Below are 16,100 nucleotides of genomic sequence, written 5' to 3' on the forward strand. Positions count from 1 at the left end.
TCTGTGGCACATCACAAACAAGCAACGGAGGCATGGCTACCTCTTGTACATTCGTGGGCTTGTTTGCTTTTAAAAATTTTTTACGGACGGACCTATCTTGGTACAAGTTGGCCTCTCTTGCATTTCACAGCTGGGGCATTCAGGTGCCATGCCTCCACATTCCTTGTTTTAGAGAAAGACAGACACCAGGAAGCATAAACTACCTTGAAGCACATCTGGATAAATCTCATTAGTTTGGAGTTATTCCAGAGTTAGCCTGAGGATTAATGCTTGTGTGTGTGTGTGTGTGTGTGTACACAAATCTACATTGGTGTAGTTGTTCTGGGTTAGACAGATCATTGCTCAAGCCCAGCAAACTTTCCCCAACAGTGGTCAGAAAATCTGAATGCTCACAGCATTGGCTATGCTGGCTAGTGTATGGAGGGGGCGAAAGATTTCATACCCCTAGTTTAGAGAAATCAACTGGGCACTAACAATATGACCTACTAGCTCCTTGCTTAAAATACTCCCTGCGTTTACAGACTAGACTGCTCAAGAGCACCCCCTGCCGGAAAGCCAAAACAGTAAGGATAGATCACTGTCTCTGCACATGATTATGTTGGTGCAAATTAACCATGGAAGGGTTCCTAACTTCAGAACCAAAAACAGTAGCTGCTGATGCTCATGCATGTTTTAAAGCTACAGATATCAAGGGGGCTTGGAACAGCAAGTTTTACTGTTGGTTTGCTACATATGGGTGAGGTTATCATTCCACTCTATGGAAGAAACCCCCACTGTTTATTGGCCAAGACGTTCCAGCGATAACCGCTGGAAATAATTGCTTGTGCTCAAGCCCACCTGAAGGAGGTGGGTCTAGGTTGATTCCAACCCAGATGTACAACTATCTAGTGGTATTATAGATGGTGGCCACACACTCCCCTCCCCCTGCCTTTAACAGCTATGCAGAAGGCAGAAATCAAACAGGTGAAGCTTCATACAGTTACATGGATGGCATGATGAGGAAAGCTACACCTGAAAAACTTCTGAAGAAGTCGACATGGCAATCAACTCTGTACTCCATGCTGCCAACAACACACAAAAACAAGCTTCCAATAATTAGAAACCAGGCACAAAGTTATTGAGCTGTCAACATCAGATTTCAAGAAGCCCAGATCAGCCACCTGGGATTTTTCCTAGTTCTGATTGTCAGACAATTTGCCCCTTGCTTTAGCCTGCCAACAGCAGTTTCTCCTAATGGAGGGTATTTGGGTGAGATGTAATGAAAAGTAGCAGGTCCCTTTTGTAACTGAGGCTACACGCATCTTTACCACTGAATCCAAAGGGACTTCTTTTTTCTTTTTTTAGTAAACCACATTCTTTGTTGTTTTAATTCCAGTAAAACAAAACAGACCAAGTAGACATCTTCGGGATGGCATCCTCGCTATTGAACACCACTTCCACAGGATGAGCTCATATTAAACTACGATGAAATCCCCCATTTTATAATGATAGACTCAACTGATTCACACACCTAGGTTTTTCACCTTACGTGCAGAAAGTTGATGTGGCCCGGAAAAGAAGGTGCCCGTGATGAATTTGGAACCGTGACAAAAAAACGAAACCCGCTGTGATCTGGCTCCTCAGCCTTTGAAGTCTAGCGCACCAACTTAGAAACAGGAGGAGACCCTGGTAGCTGTGAAAAAAACAGGCTGCCAGGTGCTTGAATTTGATGCTGCACCTGTTGCTCAGAACATGCCAGGAACTGCAAGCCCCTGAGAAGCCACATGAAAGAGGCCATGGCGAAAGGAGCCCTCTCTGATTTACGCTCCACACCACCTGTGCTGACAGCAAGCTGCTTTGCAAATCAAAACTTACAATTACTATTATTATTGAAAGAAGAGCATCTCTTTTTGAGAAGGAGGGGGAAGAAATTGGACGGATAAGAGGGTGCTTCAAAATCTTCCCTCTGCACACTTTGCATGCAAACAGGTCCCCCCGCCCCACCCTTTTCCATCTTGAAGAGGGGTTTCTGCATTCAGGAAGCAAGGGCAGGACCAGCAATTGGCTTTACAAAAAAAATTTCCAACCCGATTAGGATCAAATGTCCCCGGGGACACTCTGCAAAGGCTTTACCTCACGCAGACAAGAATCTGGCACAAAGAGCTCTTCCTTGGTGGCCTCAGAATAAGGAAACAAACTTGAAGTCATGGAGAAACCTGTAAAGGGGGGGGGGGCGGCAGGGCACATTCAGCCTGATAAAGGAAACTTCTGCCTCACTGGAGAGCTGCAGGTGTCTAACAAATCAGTGGCAACCTCAACAAAGATGGAACTCATTATTTATTTCCCCCTCTCCAAAATATGGAGCATTACAAAAACCAAACCATGTTACCAGCCTTGCAAGGGAAGTTTGCAAGGGAACAGTCTTCATTATTCAGAGCCCACTGAGGCTGGCTGCACATTGTATTTTTGGCTATCAAACGTCCACCAGGTTGCCTTCCAGTAATGCAAACTCACTTTCCTTCCAAATCAGACACCATTAAACTTTTGCCCCAATAGACACCCCCCGTCAGATTACACAGCTGTCACAATCAAGGTTTAAATATACATATATAAAGCAAAACCCACTGCTTAAAACTCACCAGCACACACCTGCCAAAACTCCCAGAAGCTCAGGTTACTGCAACTTCATCCTTTAAAATGCAAATGTGGGCTCCCTGAACACTTGAAACAAGTGCATCATTATAGTTTCCTTAGCCCAAACCCAGTCCACCCCCCCAACCCTGCAAATCCAATCCCCTTGCACTTTTCCAGTACAAAAATGCCAACATCTCCTTCAATACATACCACGGGGGGGGGGCAGGGACATGCCCCAATACATCATTTCACACCTTCCTCATTGGATCATATATATTTTTGCAGTTTGATTGAAATTCAGAAATAATTCTCCTGCGTTTATTTCATTTCAACATTTGCTTGCATCACTTTTATCCCACTCAGTTAACGACGTCCTCTGAGTCAATTATACCTAGGAGCCATATGCGGGACAGCTTTCAGAAGCTGCCAACGTAACGTCAGGTTTAATGTTTGCACTATGAAAATGAGCAGCCCTGCAGATCCTGGTAACGCACTGACTCCACCTTAGAGCAACTTTTCGAAGTCTGCAAGCCTAGACACACCTACTTAGGAGCCAATCACTGAGAAACTCCGTGGGGCTTAAATCTAAGGACCGAGTTCTGTTCACCCCCTAAGATGCACCAGGATAAACGAGTTAGATCTGTAAGGGTCCGCTGCACCTCAAGTCCTGGATTTAGAATGCATACATTAAGCAGTGTCTATACCTAGCCTTCCCATTTTGCAGAAAAAACTTTCCGGAGTAGAAGCTTCCCCAGCCCAAAAGATATAACCGCCCCCGCCCCGATCTCCTGCACAACCAACTTTTCACCGTGCAAGAGCACCCCGGGCACAAAGCAACGCGCTACAATCCGTGTACTATAAAGTTCTTTTTTTCCGCCTTCCAAAACAAAACGCACCCCGCATCTCTCCGCACCCCTCCCCATGCAACCCCCCCCTACATCTGCCAAAAAGTCGACCCTCGGGCGCGCATCTTAAGCACTTTCCGGGAGAGGGGAAAAAAAGGAGAGTTTTAAGAAAATCCACGTACCCAAGTCAGCTCAGAGATCGTTTTGCTGCAGTTCCTTCCACTTTTGGGTTTTCTTTTCGAAATGGGTTCTTTTTGGTGGTGGGGGAGCCTTTTCCCCCTCCAAAAAATAAATAAATAAAAAAGTCAAGCTTGCATCGAGGGCTTGGCGGCAGCGATTGCCTTCCTCCTGGTCCGCGGCAGCCCAGAGATGCGCGCGAGAGAGAGACCTGCACGCCGTCTAGACGCCGAGTAAGCCACTGGGGCTCACCAGCCCGTGGCCAGGAGATTCTCTTAAGCTCTCTGTGACGCACAGGCGGAGGGGTGGGCAGGGAAGGAGGGGGGATCCTCTGACGCACGCGCCGGGCTGCAGGCTTCACCATACAAGGCAAAAAGGGGCGGAATGTTCCGGCGCCCGCGGAGCGAGGGGAGGGGTTGGAATGTCTGCGCGGGTGACGCACGCGGGGTTCCATTGACGCACGCCTTGGAATTGTTTGATCTAAAAATAGAACGAGCTGCCCCCGGCTAAAAATAGAGCCCTTTCCCTAAGCCGGGGAGACGAGAGAAAGTGTCATAGGAAAAACCAAAAGGGGGAACGGGAGGATCCAGGGAACGGAAATGAAGGGGCGACGGCAAAATAATAATAATTAAAAAAAAGACCGGGCGATGCAAGAGGCGAGCGCGGTCTTGCAAGGCGAGCTCCTAGCAGCGCTCGGAACCGCGGCTTAGGCAGCTCTCGCAGCGGTGCAGACACGCCGGCAAACCCCCCCCCAGCCGGGCGGTGGTTGCACCCCTCCCTCCTTCCGTCCCTCCTTGCCAGCCACGAGGTTCTCAGGACAACCCCAAACTCCTCTCGCGTCTGTGCTTCCAGGGCCCTCCCCTCCTATAGTCGCCCGAAGCAGCGGCTCCTCCCCTTTCCTGGGAGCAGGGGCCGGCGGAACGCCCCGAGACTTGATTTAGAAGATGCCCACCGGAGAGGGAGCGGAACGGTGCCAAGCGGCACGCGGGGGGCGGGCGATGCTCTCTGCTCAGATCGTTGCAAAAGCCACGACGCCGCCACCATGAATACAAAGAGCTGCTGCCCCCCTCTCAGGAGTATTTGGGGATAATGCGAGCTTTACAAACATGCGGGATTTGGGTTGCAACATTTTGAGCGTTATTTTGCTTGCAAGCGTCGTCCACTCCCTTCTTCAATAACAGCGCACGGTGAATTCAGACGAGGACCCCCCCCCCACACTTTCTTGGCCTGGAGATGGGAAAACAGGATTTCTGCATCCCCCCGCTGCTGTGAAAGGCACAGGGGCAAAAGCCACTACAGAGAAATAAACAGAAGTTGCAATCCTATGGTGAGAGTCAATTTCAGCGAGGGCATGACTTTCGCTTTTCTAACCCCATTTAACCAAGGCTGGGATGTTTTCCAGGTTTTTGCCTTCTTGCAATGCAATTAATTGGCCCCTGCGGCATGGTTTTTAAAGGCACATGACTGAGCTGAAGCTAAGCAGGTCTGGCTACTGTATTGATGAGAGATGGCCTGGGAACCTAAGGCCTTAAGTCCCTATCTTTGGGCGGGGTGGGGGTTAGCTTGGTTATAAAATTAAACAATTACATAAGTAGAATTTTAAAAATATTTAAAATATTTCCCCCCATGCTTTGAAAATGCACTACCACTAAGCCGACAACCCGATTGAAGAAATGTTAAAAATCAAGAGTTTCAGTTCATTTAACCAAGAATAATATTCATATCTGTCAATTAAACAACTTTTCTAAAAAAATATTATGCACCCAAATCAACTATGTACTGTGTTTTCAGATGATGCACACATCCTTTGTAGTACATGTCCTTACTTCTCTCCCATACAACCCAACTAGGGGCAGGATATTTGTTAATTATTCACAAATGTTCAGTACTACTGGCAGCACTAAAAAGTTAGAAACAATAAACCCCGTATTTTTCGCTCTATAAGACGCACCAGACCACAAGACGCACCTAGTTTTTGGAGGAGGAAAACAAGAAAAAAAATATTCTGAATCTCAGAAGCCAGAACAGCAAGAGGGATCGCTGCGCAGTGAAAGCAGCAATCCCTCTTGCTGTTCTGGCTTCTAGGAAAGCTGTGCAGCCTGCATTCACTCCATAAGATGCACAGACATTTCCCCTTACTTTTTAGGAGGGAAAAGGTGAGTCTTATAGAGCAAAAAATACGGTAAATAAAAAAACCAAGAAAACCATACTCTGCACATTTATAACACTGGTGCTGGGGGGAAAAGCTGCAGCGAATCTGAAGCTCACTAGATCTCCAAAGTGGATAATAAATTAGGCTTGGGAAATGAGTGTAAAGACGAGGGCAGAGCCCTGCCAGCTTGCATCAAACATTTGCCCTTTATCACCATCTCTAGTTGGCTGGCTCTGTTTTGGGAAAAAGCCTGGTGGAAACCCCTCCCCCCCCCGCCCCGCGCATGTTTTGCTCAATCAAACAAGGGAAACTAGAGACAAGGGTGACTCAGGAGTCCAGAAAACTAGGTCAAGCTTTCTGCACGTGCCCCAGTGCACCTGTAGCTGGCTGGGTGGCTTTCCTTGCATGCCCCAACCATAAATAATTTTTAAAGAAGTACAGGGGTACCTCGGGTTACAGACGCTTCAGGTTACAGACTCCGCTAACTCAGAAATAGTGCTTCAGGTTCAGAACTTTGCTTCAGGATGCAAACAGAAATCGTGCTCCGGCGGCACGGCAGAAGCAGGAGGCTCCATTAGCTAAAGTGGTGCTTCAGGTTAAGAACAGTTTCAGGTTAAGAACGGACCTCCGGAACGAATTAAGTACTTAACCCGAGGTACCATTGTATTTCTCAAAGCCGGGAACTCTGCCACAAACAAGGCACTGGCAGTCATCCCTGCCTCCACAACCTCAAAGAAGCCTCTTTCTCTTTACCTTCCCAGCCAGCTTTCTAAGCCCACTTCCAAATCCTTATTTTGCTCTCTGCAATTTTGTTTACAAGACCTTAACAGCCTGCCAGTCCCCCCCCCCCCCCAGCTTTTACGGCAAGTTCTGGTAAAACTCTTGAAAAATGGAACTCTGGAATCACTCCCTCTTGTATTTTTTAAGAAACAAACAGGGGGCGTGGAAATAAGAAAAACTTGGGGGGGCACACAGCCCCTCCTAATTCCCCTCCCCCACCTTCACATCTCCACAAGCTAAATTTAACGCAATAAAACCTAAATATATTCTATATGAACAACAGTAATATCAGATAAAACGCAACAATGAAAAATTTTGCTCTGAGCGGGAGTGAGAAGAGGCGGTAACAGCTTTTGTTAAATAAAGATGTTGTCTGTTCCAGTCTAAAAAAAATTTGGGTAAAAAAAATCAATGTTTATTTTTTTGCAAGAACCTTACGGAAATTGCTTTGGGAGGTTTGCCTGAAAAGCGCCAAACCAATAAATATTCAAAAACCTTAGCCTCCACCATCACAGCCTCCTCAAATCAAAAGAGTCAAAGTACCCATTTGGTGCTACTGCCAGTCCTAAATTGTCCACAAAAATTTCCAGGCTATAGTTCAGGTAAGATAACCTGGGAGACAAGTCATTGGAGCAAGCATGCCTTTAAAATACACTTTCTCTTTTCTTTACTTTTCATAGTTTGCATAGCCTGTTCTATTGGGTTGTAATAACCAAGAGTCATAAGAGGAAGCCAACAAACATGTGTGAAGACTTTTCAGGGTTTGGCTCTAGTGGGATTAACAGATTTCATTCAGGTTCATTCACTGAGTCCTGGATTTTGGAATGAACAGGCAGCACAAGAAATCAGAGGGTACTACAATTAACTCTAGACTAGCTGAAAAGCATATGATCATCAGTGCGGGATCTTGCGGTCCTTTGCCAGTAAGAGAAAAATATTTGGGCTGATTTGCCTCTATGGCTCCCCACTACTTAAGTCCCAAATGAGGGTTCTCAATCTGTACCCACTTTCTTTGACCTACTACAGCTGTGCTAATGCTCCATAATGATGATGATGACAACAATAATTTTATTATTTATACGCCACCCATCTGACTGGGTTGCCCCAGGTACTCTGGGCAGCTTCCAAAATATATAAAAACATAAAACATTATTACAGTGGTACCTCAGGTTACATACGCTTTAGGTTACATACGCTTCAGGTTACAGACTCTGCTAACCCAAAAATAGTGCTTCAGGTTTGCTTCAGGATGAGAACAGAAATCGTGCTTTGGCAGCAGCAGGAGGCCCCATTAGCTAAAGTGGTGCTTCAGGTTAAGAACAGTTTCAGGTTAAGAACGGACCTCCAGAACGAATAAAGTACTTAACCTGAGATACCACTGTATTATTATTATTATTATTATTATTATTATTATTATTATTATTATAAAAAAACTTCCCTAAACAGGGCTGCCTCCAGATGTCTTCTAAAGATGGTAGAGTTACTTATCTCCTTGGCTCGGGGGTTGGATAACTCTGTACCCTCCAACATTTATCCAGTGAAAATAGGGGTGCCCTAAGGAAAAGCGGGACATTCCAGGATGAAATCAGGAACCGGGGCAGCTTCTGTAAATCCGGGACTGTCCCTGGAAAATAGGGACACTTGGAAGGTCTGCCACTTTAGCTAATAATCATGACCAACTTGCGTTCATTAACTTCAATGGGTCTGCGCTGAGTAGGCCTTCACTGAATACAACCTCTCTGCTTTGTCAGAATACAGAAGCTGCTGTGGACTAGATTCCTGGGCTTAAATTTACTTGTTGTTGCTGTTTAGTCGTGACTGATTCTTCATGACCCCCTGGACCAGAGCACGCCAGGCACTCCTGTCTTCCACTGCCTCCCGCAGTTTGGTCAAACTCATGCTAGTAGCTTCGAGAACGCTGTCCAACTATCTCGTCCTCTGTCGTCTGCTTCTCCTTGTGCCCTCCATCTTTCCCAATATCAGGGTCTTTTCCAGGGAGTCTTCTCTTCTCATGAGGTGGCCAAAGTATTGGAGCCTCAGCTTCATGATTTGTCCTTCTAGTGAGCACTCAGGGCTGATGTCCTTAAGAATGGATCGGTTTGATCTTCTTGCAGTCCATGGGACTCTCAAGAGTCTCCTCCAGCACCATAATTCAAAAGCATCAATTCTTCGGCAATCAGCCTTCTTTATGGTCCAGCTCTCACTTCCATATTTATTTCCAAATTTACTTGAGAATAGTACAAGTTCAGGAAAGGTTAAGTGAGTAGCCCAGGGCATGTCAGTATCTCTGCTGCAGGGCTCTTGCGAAGCTAAAATGATATTCTGAGTTGCTTATTCACAAGGAAATGAAGACGGGTGGGGAGAAAGATCACTTCACAGTGTGCCAGGCACACTTGGTAAAGCTGCAGTGGCTATACAGAACCTCCATGTTTAGAGCAAGTTAGGCTGCTGAACAACAGCTGCTGGGGAGCAGAAGCGGGAAAGGTCTATTGCCTACAGGCCTCGTTCGGTGAACTTCCCAAAAGGCATGTGACTACCGGCCACTGCAGAAGGCAAGAGCCCAGGGCTAGATGGAGCCGTGATCCAATTCAGCAGAGCTGCTCTTATGTTAACCCGCAGCCCCAAGAACAGCACCAAGGGCACCTGCCTCCTAAAAAGCAGTGCCAAAAAAATGGCAATTCAATAAAATATGGCCTTTCCCCTCCTAGAAGCCAATCCCTCCTTTTCTTTTAAAGGTCACATAATAATACTGCATGGCAAAGACTACTTTGAGGGCAAATGAGTTACAAGCAGGTAAATTAGTTGCAAGTAGGGATGTGGGTGGCGCTGTGGTCTAAACCACAGAACCTAGGGCTTGCCGATCAGAAGGTCGGCGGTTCGAATCCCCATGACGGGGTGAGCTCCCGTTGCTTGGTCCCTCCTCCAGCCAACCTAGCAGTTCAAAAGCATACCAGTGCAAGTAGATAAATAGGTACCACTCCGGTGGGAAGGTAAACGGCGTTTCCGTGCGCTGCTCTGGTTCGCCAGAAGCGGCTTAGTCATGCTGGCCACATGACCCGGAAGCTGCCTGTGGACAAACGCCGGCTCCCTCGGCCTATAGAGCGAGATGAGCGCCGCAAACCCAGAGTCGTCCGCGACTGGGCCTAATAGTCCGGGTTCCCTTTACTTTTACAGGCCCCTACTCGTATAGCCAATGCAAAGGCTGCCGTGCTAACATCATCATCATTATTAAAATTTGTATATCACCCTATACCCGCAGGCCTCAGGGCAGATCACAAGATAAAATCACAATATAAAAACATAAATAGTAAAAGTAAAAACAGCTCAATAACGTTTTTGCCTGGCACCTAAAGGTGTATAATGAAGGTGCCAGCCAAACTTGCCTGGGGAGAGCATTCCACAAACGGGGAGCCACTGCAGATAAGGCCCCGTTCTTGTGTTGCCACCCTCTGGACCCCTGCTGAACTCAGCGTGGCGTACTGTTGAGTAAACATGCATATAAGATCAGGCTGTGTGTATGTGTTTATAAAGCTTTGCCTTAAAAATCCTTGCCCCAGCGGTCAAACCCCAGAGGCCCCAGCCACTTTGCCGGGAGTTTAGTGTCACAAAAACAAAGTCAGCCCAGGGCGGAAGGAGTTTTTCCTCTGCCTGGTCTACTCCCACTCCCCCCCCCCGCTCCCCATTTTCCAACTTGGCGATACATCAGGGGCTGCAACCTCCAAGTGGAATTTTGTAGGCCAAGCATAAAAGACGCCGATAACTCGGCAGCCGGAAAGATTGATGTATTTTCCTATTGTTAAAAATATTTTTAGCCTCGGCAGCCTCTGGGTTTGCTTAAAGGCCTCGCGCCTGTTAAGACCGACTGCGTAACAAGATGCGTTTTTCTTGCATGTTTGAGCCGAAGACTTGGCCGGAATCCCAGAGCAGCTGCTGAGGAGAGGAATGTCATTGTCAATTGGTTGGTTACCCCAGCACTCTCGAATGCTGGGTTTTTTTTTGCGGGGTGGGGGGGACAAACCCTAAAATTTCAGGAATTAAAACCAACAGTGCCTTGTTGGTTTGTTTTTAAAATGTTGGGTTCGTAAATAGATGATAGAGGGATACTGCTAAAATCCAAGTCACAGAATCCTGGCGCTACTGGAAATCTGAAGATGACTTAGCTTAGGGATGCGAACCTGACACCCCCCAGCTGTTGTCGGTACCAACTCTCATCGACCTCGGCCAGGGACGACCGAGTCCAGCAACATCTGGAGTACCATGCCTTCTCCATCTCTGATCTAGCCAACCCTCTGTCCTCAGAGGGGCTCAATTTCTCTGTATCAGGTTCCCCACAGAACACTGTGTTTTCAATATTTTTTTGGGGGAAGAATCATGAATCTAGGACTGGACTCTGAGCATAAAAAGAGCTTAGCCCCCCCCACCCAAAAAACCCTCTTCTTAGATCAGTCACTGATTTCCTTGGCCTAGCTCCCCTCGCAGGTTTTTTGCAAGGATAAAAAATAGAATAACCTCCTCTATAGCATCTTGAGCTCTTTGGGAGAATGAGAGAATCCTGATGTGACCAATGAATTTGGAAATGATTGAGAAGGAATTTTTAAAAATAAAAATAAAACAAAACATTAACTTTCTGTAAAGAATTCTACATATACACTCCAATCCATCATATTTTTATTTTTTTTGACTTCCCATCTTGTTTTCCATGAATCCCCCCCCCCGTTTTCTATCTCTTATGTCCTAACAATTTTACAATAAGTCCTAATTCTTTCTTTACTCGTTATTCAAATCCTTCCCGCAAATTCATCAAACTGTAACATTTCTTTAAATAGTCCAAAATCATTCTGTTGCTTTCAGCTGGCCAGTAAAAATGTACGGTAGTTGACGGCTACTCTAGAAGAAGAGCAGAAAATGAGAGGAGCACCCCCCAAAAGGCAAAAACCAGACTGCTAGGCAGGAGACCTCAGAGTTTAAAAAGCTATTGGAAAGGCACGTATATGTAGACGACAACCAGTCCTCACATTAATTCAATGGAAAGTTCCACTCTGAAACAATTTAAGGGCACTTCGAAGTGGTTTGAGGTCTGCAGCCGTACTGAAGTCTCAGAGCGAGGCAAGCCCTTCTCTTGAAAGCATGGAAATGTGGTTGCCAGTGGGGGTGGAGACCAGGGGAAAACCTACTCAGATCTCTCTGTGCTTCTAGCAAAGCCTTTGTGCCTCTCCTACACTCAAAATAATCTCTAAAACCATCAAGCAAGGAACCTGCTATGTACACATGGAAAACGCCGCACACTGGGTTTCCACTCTTGAACAAACGCGTTAAAACAGTAATTATGTAATTCGAAATTCAGAAGGCAGATTGGTTTTTATCATCCGATCTGGTCTAGAAGTCAGAATCATCTAGGTAGAAAGCCTCAATTAATCAAGTACGTTTGGCATATATAAAGCAATGTTGCAAACTGATTTTCAGGATTCCAGGCACCCCATTCCCGTTCTCTGCCACTACCCATCCAGTTTTCAGCTTTCCCCAGCAGTCAATCAGTATTCCATGTGACTGGTTCTCTTTGGTTGCTCTGAGCCTTTTAATGATTCCCCCACCCTCCCAAATATTTCTTGTACTTGTGCAAATCTATTGGGTTTCCCCAAAGCCTGCTGGTACCTTACGCAGGTGTCGGTTACATAAGGATCAGCACTCTGAGAATGGATATCACTATTGAAGAGGACAAAATTCTGTTTATATCATTATTAATATATATAAAGGGAGAAACACCATCCCTGGCTCAATAATTAAAAGACACTGGAGAGAAGGAGGGAGAAGTCTTTGTATTCACGACCCCCCCCCACTACAAGATCAGTGCACAACTTGATCACTGCTAGATACTAAGTCAAAGATCAGGAACTCTTAGCCCTACAGATCTTGCTAGATTAAAGGCAAAGGTAAAGGGACCCCTGAACATTAGGTCCAGTCGTGACCAACTCTGGGGTTGCCTCTGGGGTTGCGGCGCTCATCTTGCTTTATTGGCCGAGGGAGCTTCCGGGTCATGTGGCCAGCATGACTAAGCCGCCTCTGGCGAACCAGAGCAGCGCATGGAAACGCCGTTTACCTTCCCGCCAGAGTGGTACCTATTTATCTACTTGCACTTTGACGTGCTTTCGAACTGCTAGTTGGGCAGGAGCAGGGACCAAGCAACGGGAGCTCACCCCGCCGCAGGGATTCGAACCGCCAACCTTCTGATCGGCAAGTCCTAGGCTCTGTGGTTTAACCCACAGCGCCACCCGCGTCTTGCTGGATTACAACGCCCATAATCTCTCGTACCAATTGATTTGAAAAATAGTTCAGTTCCAAACTCATGCTAATAACAGGGGAGGGGGGAAAACCAACCCAAACTCTTGTTGTTATGGTTCTAGTGCAACAAAACAAGACTTTTTATTTATTTTTTACCCATCAGACAAGCAGCCAGCCCTATATCCGCTGCCAAGTTGGACCCTGCTTTAACACCCAGCAACACCATGTACCGCCAGCTGCATCCAAGTTATCCCATAGAGAAGATAGATTAACTACACAAACTGTTCCGGCACAGTCTGGTTCTGAAGAAAAGATGGCTTGCGAGCCTGGTACTCGGGGTATGTTCCCAAGGCAACCCTTGCGTTTCAGAGTGTTCCCAACTTATGCGTCAGACTTCAGCGCTTGGAACTGGGTGCCAGGAAGGGTAGCAAGCCGCTTGCTGAGTTATTAAAAGTGTTTCCGTACCAGATGTCTTTTCTCGGAGGCGTCTCAGTGTTCTTCCACCAATCTCTCACTTACACACCCCCTTTAGAGACTTTGGAGTACCATCGTCCAAAAGGAGGCGGGGAGGGGGAAAACGATGTGGCAGTCGCAGGGCCTTTTCGCAGTGGCCCCCAAAACTAAACTTCCATACGAAGAATACAGAGAGGCATCAAACCGTGCGACAACATTATAGAAAACTTCATTAATGTTTCCCCTTGTGAGGCAGGATTTGGATTGATTCATAAGTCTGCCAAATGGATCTTTTACAATATGGATTTTGTTACTGGTTGCTTATGTCCTCATCTGGCAATTTTTTAATTTTTTTTTTGCAGAGGATCACTGTGAATGGGTAGTCAAAGGCTGGGTGAATTCTCATTACCACCACCACTGTCTCGCCTGTTTCCCTCTCTGCCATTGATGGGATGTGCTACTCGTTCCATCCCCGCCCCCCTCCCCCGCCCGCCGAGACACAGCAAATGAAGAAACAGTCAGAAGGAAGTCAGACCCAAGAACCTTTGGTGCTGCCACAAAGGACTCTGGGCATTGCCACCCTTTGTGCAAGGCAGCCAGGCAGCGTTCAAAATCTGCCAGCTGCCCACACTCCGAGACGGAGATGCGCTGTGCAATTCCTGGATTCCAATGCACAAAAGCTACTCTGTCCGCAGGCAGAACAGGGTCCCTGGCATTCTGTTCTGCCCAGTGGCATCTCATTTTACAGAAACCCTGACTGAAGAGAACAGCTGGAAAGTGGGAGGTTGTGCCCCCTCCCCGCAGCCCAGGTGCAAACCGGATTAACGAAAGGTACAAAGTCCTCCTGGCCTGCTAACTGAGTGTTCTAGACAAGAATGTTGCAAGAGTCTCCGAGTTCCTGGCTGGTGTTGCGGGATATTCGAGAGGGTACAGAAACTTCTAAGAAGGGAAACATTCCCAGGATGGTAGGTGGTGCCTCTCTCTGATGAAGACCTCAAAGCTGGGTAAGTAAGCAAGCTGAGGCCCTAGGCCAGCTGTTCTCAAACTGTGGGTCCCCAGATGTTGTTGGACTACAACTCCAATCATCCCTGAGCCTTGCTAGCTAGGGGTGATGGGAGTTGTAGTTCAACAACATCTGGGGACCCACAGGTTGAGAAAGGCTGACGTAGGCCTTTAACCTCCTCAAGACAGGCGTAGCAGGCAGATTTGAAGATACAAAAGTCCTGTGGGCAAGGTGTGTCACAGGAACACCGCAAGGACTCGGGACAGCCTGGGTCGGAACCCCATTCAGCAACAAAGCGGATTTCATAATCTCGGGCCAATCATGGTCTTTCAGCTTGGTCTACTTTGCAAAGCTGGTTTTTAGGAAGCAACAAGTACAGTGGTACCTCAGGTTACATTCGCTTCAGGTTACAGACTCCGCTAACCCAGAAATAGTGCTTTAGGTTAAGAACTTTGCTTCAGGATGAGAACATAAATTGTGCTCTGGTGGCGCGGCAGCAGCGGGAGGCCCCATTAGCTAAAGTGGTGCTTCAGGTTAAGAACAGTTTCAGGTTAAGTACGGACCTCCGGAACGAATTAAGTACTTAACCTGAGGTACCACTGTACATCCTTCATTTGCCACCCCAAGGCCCTTGGAAGAAAGTTGGGATACAAATGCGATAAATAAATGAATGCTGGCAAGTTAAGCAAAATAGCTGGATCCTAGATTTTAGGCTCATGTTATCTGAGGAGGAATTTACCTGTATCCTGGTTTTTTACAGGTGGCACCCAGCGCTTCTCCTTTCTAGTACACGTTTGTGATGTGCTTTGTTTCAGCAATTGTGCTTTATCTAACGTTCCCTCTCTGATCATTCACTGGGTCTGTATATCTGTTAGATTCAATCCAGGCCAGTGAATCTTGAATCGCCCAGCCCCCCGCTTACACTGATTCATGACAAAACTCTGGTAAAGTCTCTCCAGGAAGCAAAATTATTTTGACGTTGGCGGTTCTGTGCTCACGGGGAAAATTTGTGGCGGAGTCAGAACTGAAGTCAGTATGTAAAGCCCATCATTGAAGGAGAGGAGACTCTTAAACCTGTCTGGGGAGAAGCAGGAGATAGCTTTCTCCGCTTCTACAGAAGGAAAAACTAAAAAAGAGAGGCATTCTCCAAAGCGTCCTGACCCCAAATGACTTCTTTATTGTTCAGGAAGTTCCCTTCCCTTAGGCAATGTACACCTGCGGCACATGTATCTAGGGAGTCCTGCCATAAGCATTTTGATTGGCAGAAAGTAAATGTATCTTTCCTGGCACAGGAACACAGGTAGAGGACAAAGTGTACGAACATGTCAAACTGGGTTTTGGAGAGAACTTCCAAGAAAAGCAACACCGTTAAGAGGAAGAGTCCGGATTTGCAATAAAGGCCGTCTTGTGTTTAGGAAACCATACATCCTTTGCCGTAATTGTACCCATCCCCTCTCACATAATCAGGGCGGCTAAACTGTTGATCTTTCCTATTTGCTCAGGTCTGGTTGAAGGGTGGGTGGGGGGAATATTCTCATAGTCTAATGTTGATATCTGGATTGCTGGTGGACTCCAACTCCAATCAGCCCTGGCCAAATGGTCAGGGATAATGGGAACTGTAGTCCAACCACATTTGGAGAGCTGCAAGTTCTTCACCCCTTCTTTAAGCGGGTGGCGCTGTGGGTTAAACCACAGAGCCTAGGACTTGCCGATCAGAAGGTCGGCGGTTCGAATCCCCGCGACGGGGTGAGCTCCCGTTGCTCGGTCCCTGCTGCTGCCAACCTAGCAGTTCAAAAGC

At 46.9% G+C, this 16,100-nt stretch overlaps 1 protein-coding gene across 3 annotated transcripts in view; it reads right to left on the reverse strand.

Annotated features, from left to right (window-relative positions):
* The window catches only part of NR4A1 (nuclear receptor subfamily 4 group A member 1), a 42,051-nt gene that overhangs the window by 20,000 nt on the left and 5,951 nt on the right, over nucleotides 1–16,100 (reverse strand). Inside the window, exon 1 of one of the 3 annotated variants that reach the window (XM_082212553.1) lies at nucleotides 3,641–3,892. The exons of the other annotated variants lie outside the window; for them this stretch is intronic. The gene's annotated coding sequence lies outside the window, so the exon portion shown is untranslated. Of the gene's footprint in view, nucleotides 1–3,640; nucleotides 3,893–16,100 lie in introns of those variants that run through there. 3 annotated transcript variants of the gene reach the window in all.

Source organism: Podarcis vaucheri (assembly GCF_965113315.1).
Source record: "Podarcis vaucheri genome assembly, chromosome: 2".
Classification (NCBI taxonomy): domain Eukaryota; kingdom Metazoa; phylum Chordata; class Lepidosauria; order Squamata; family Lacertidae; genus Podarcis; species Podarcis vaucheri.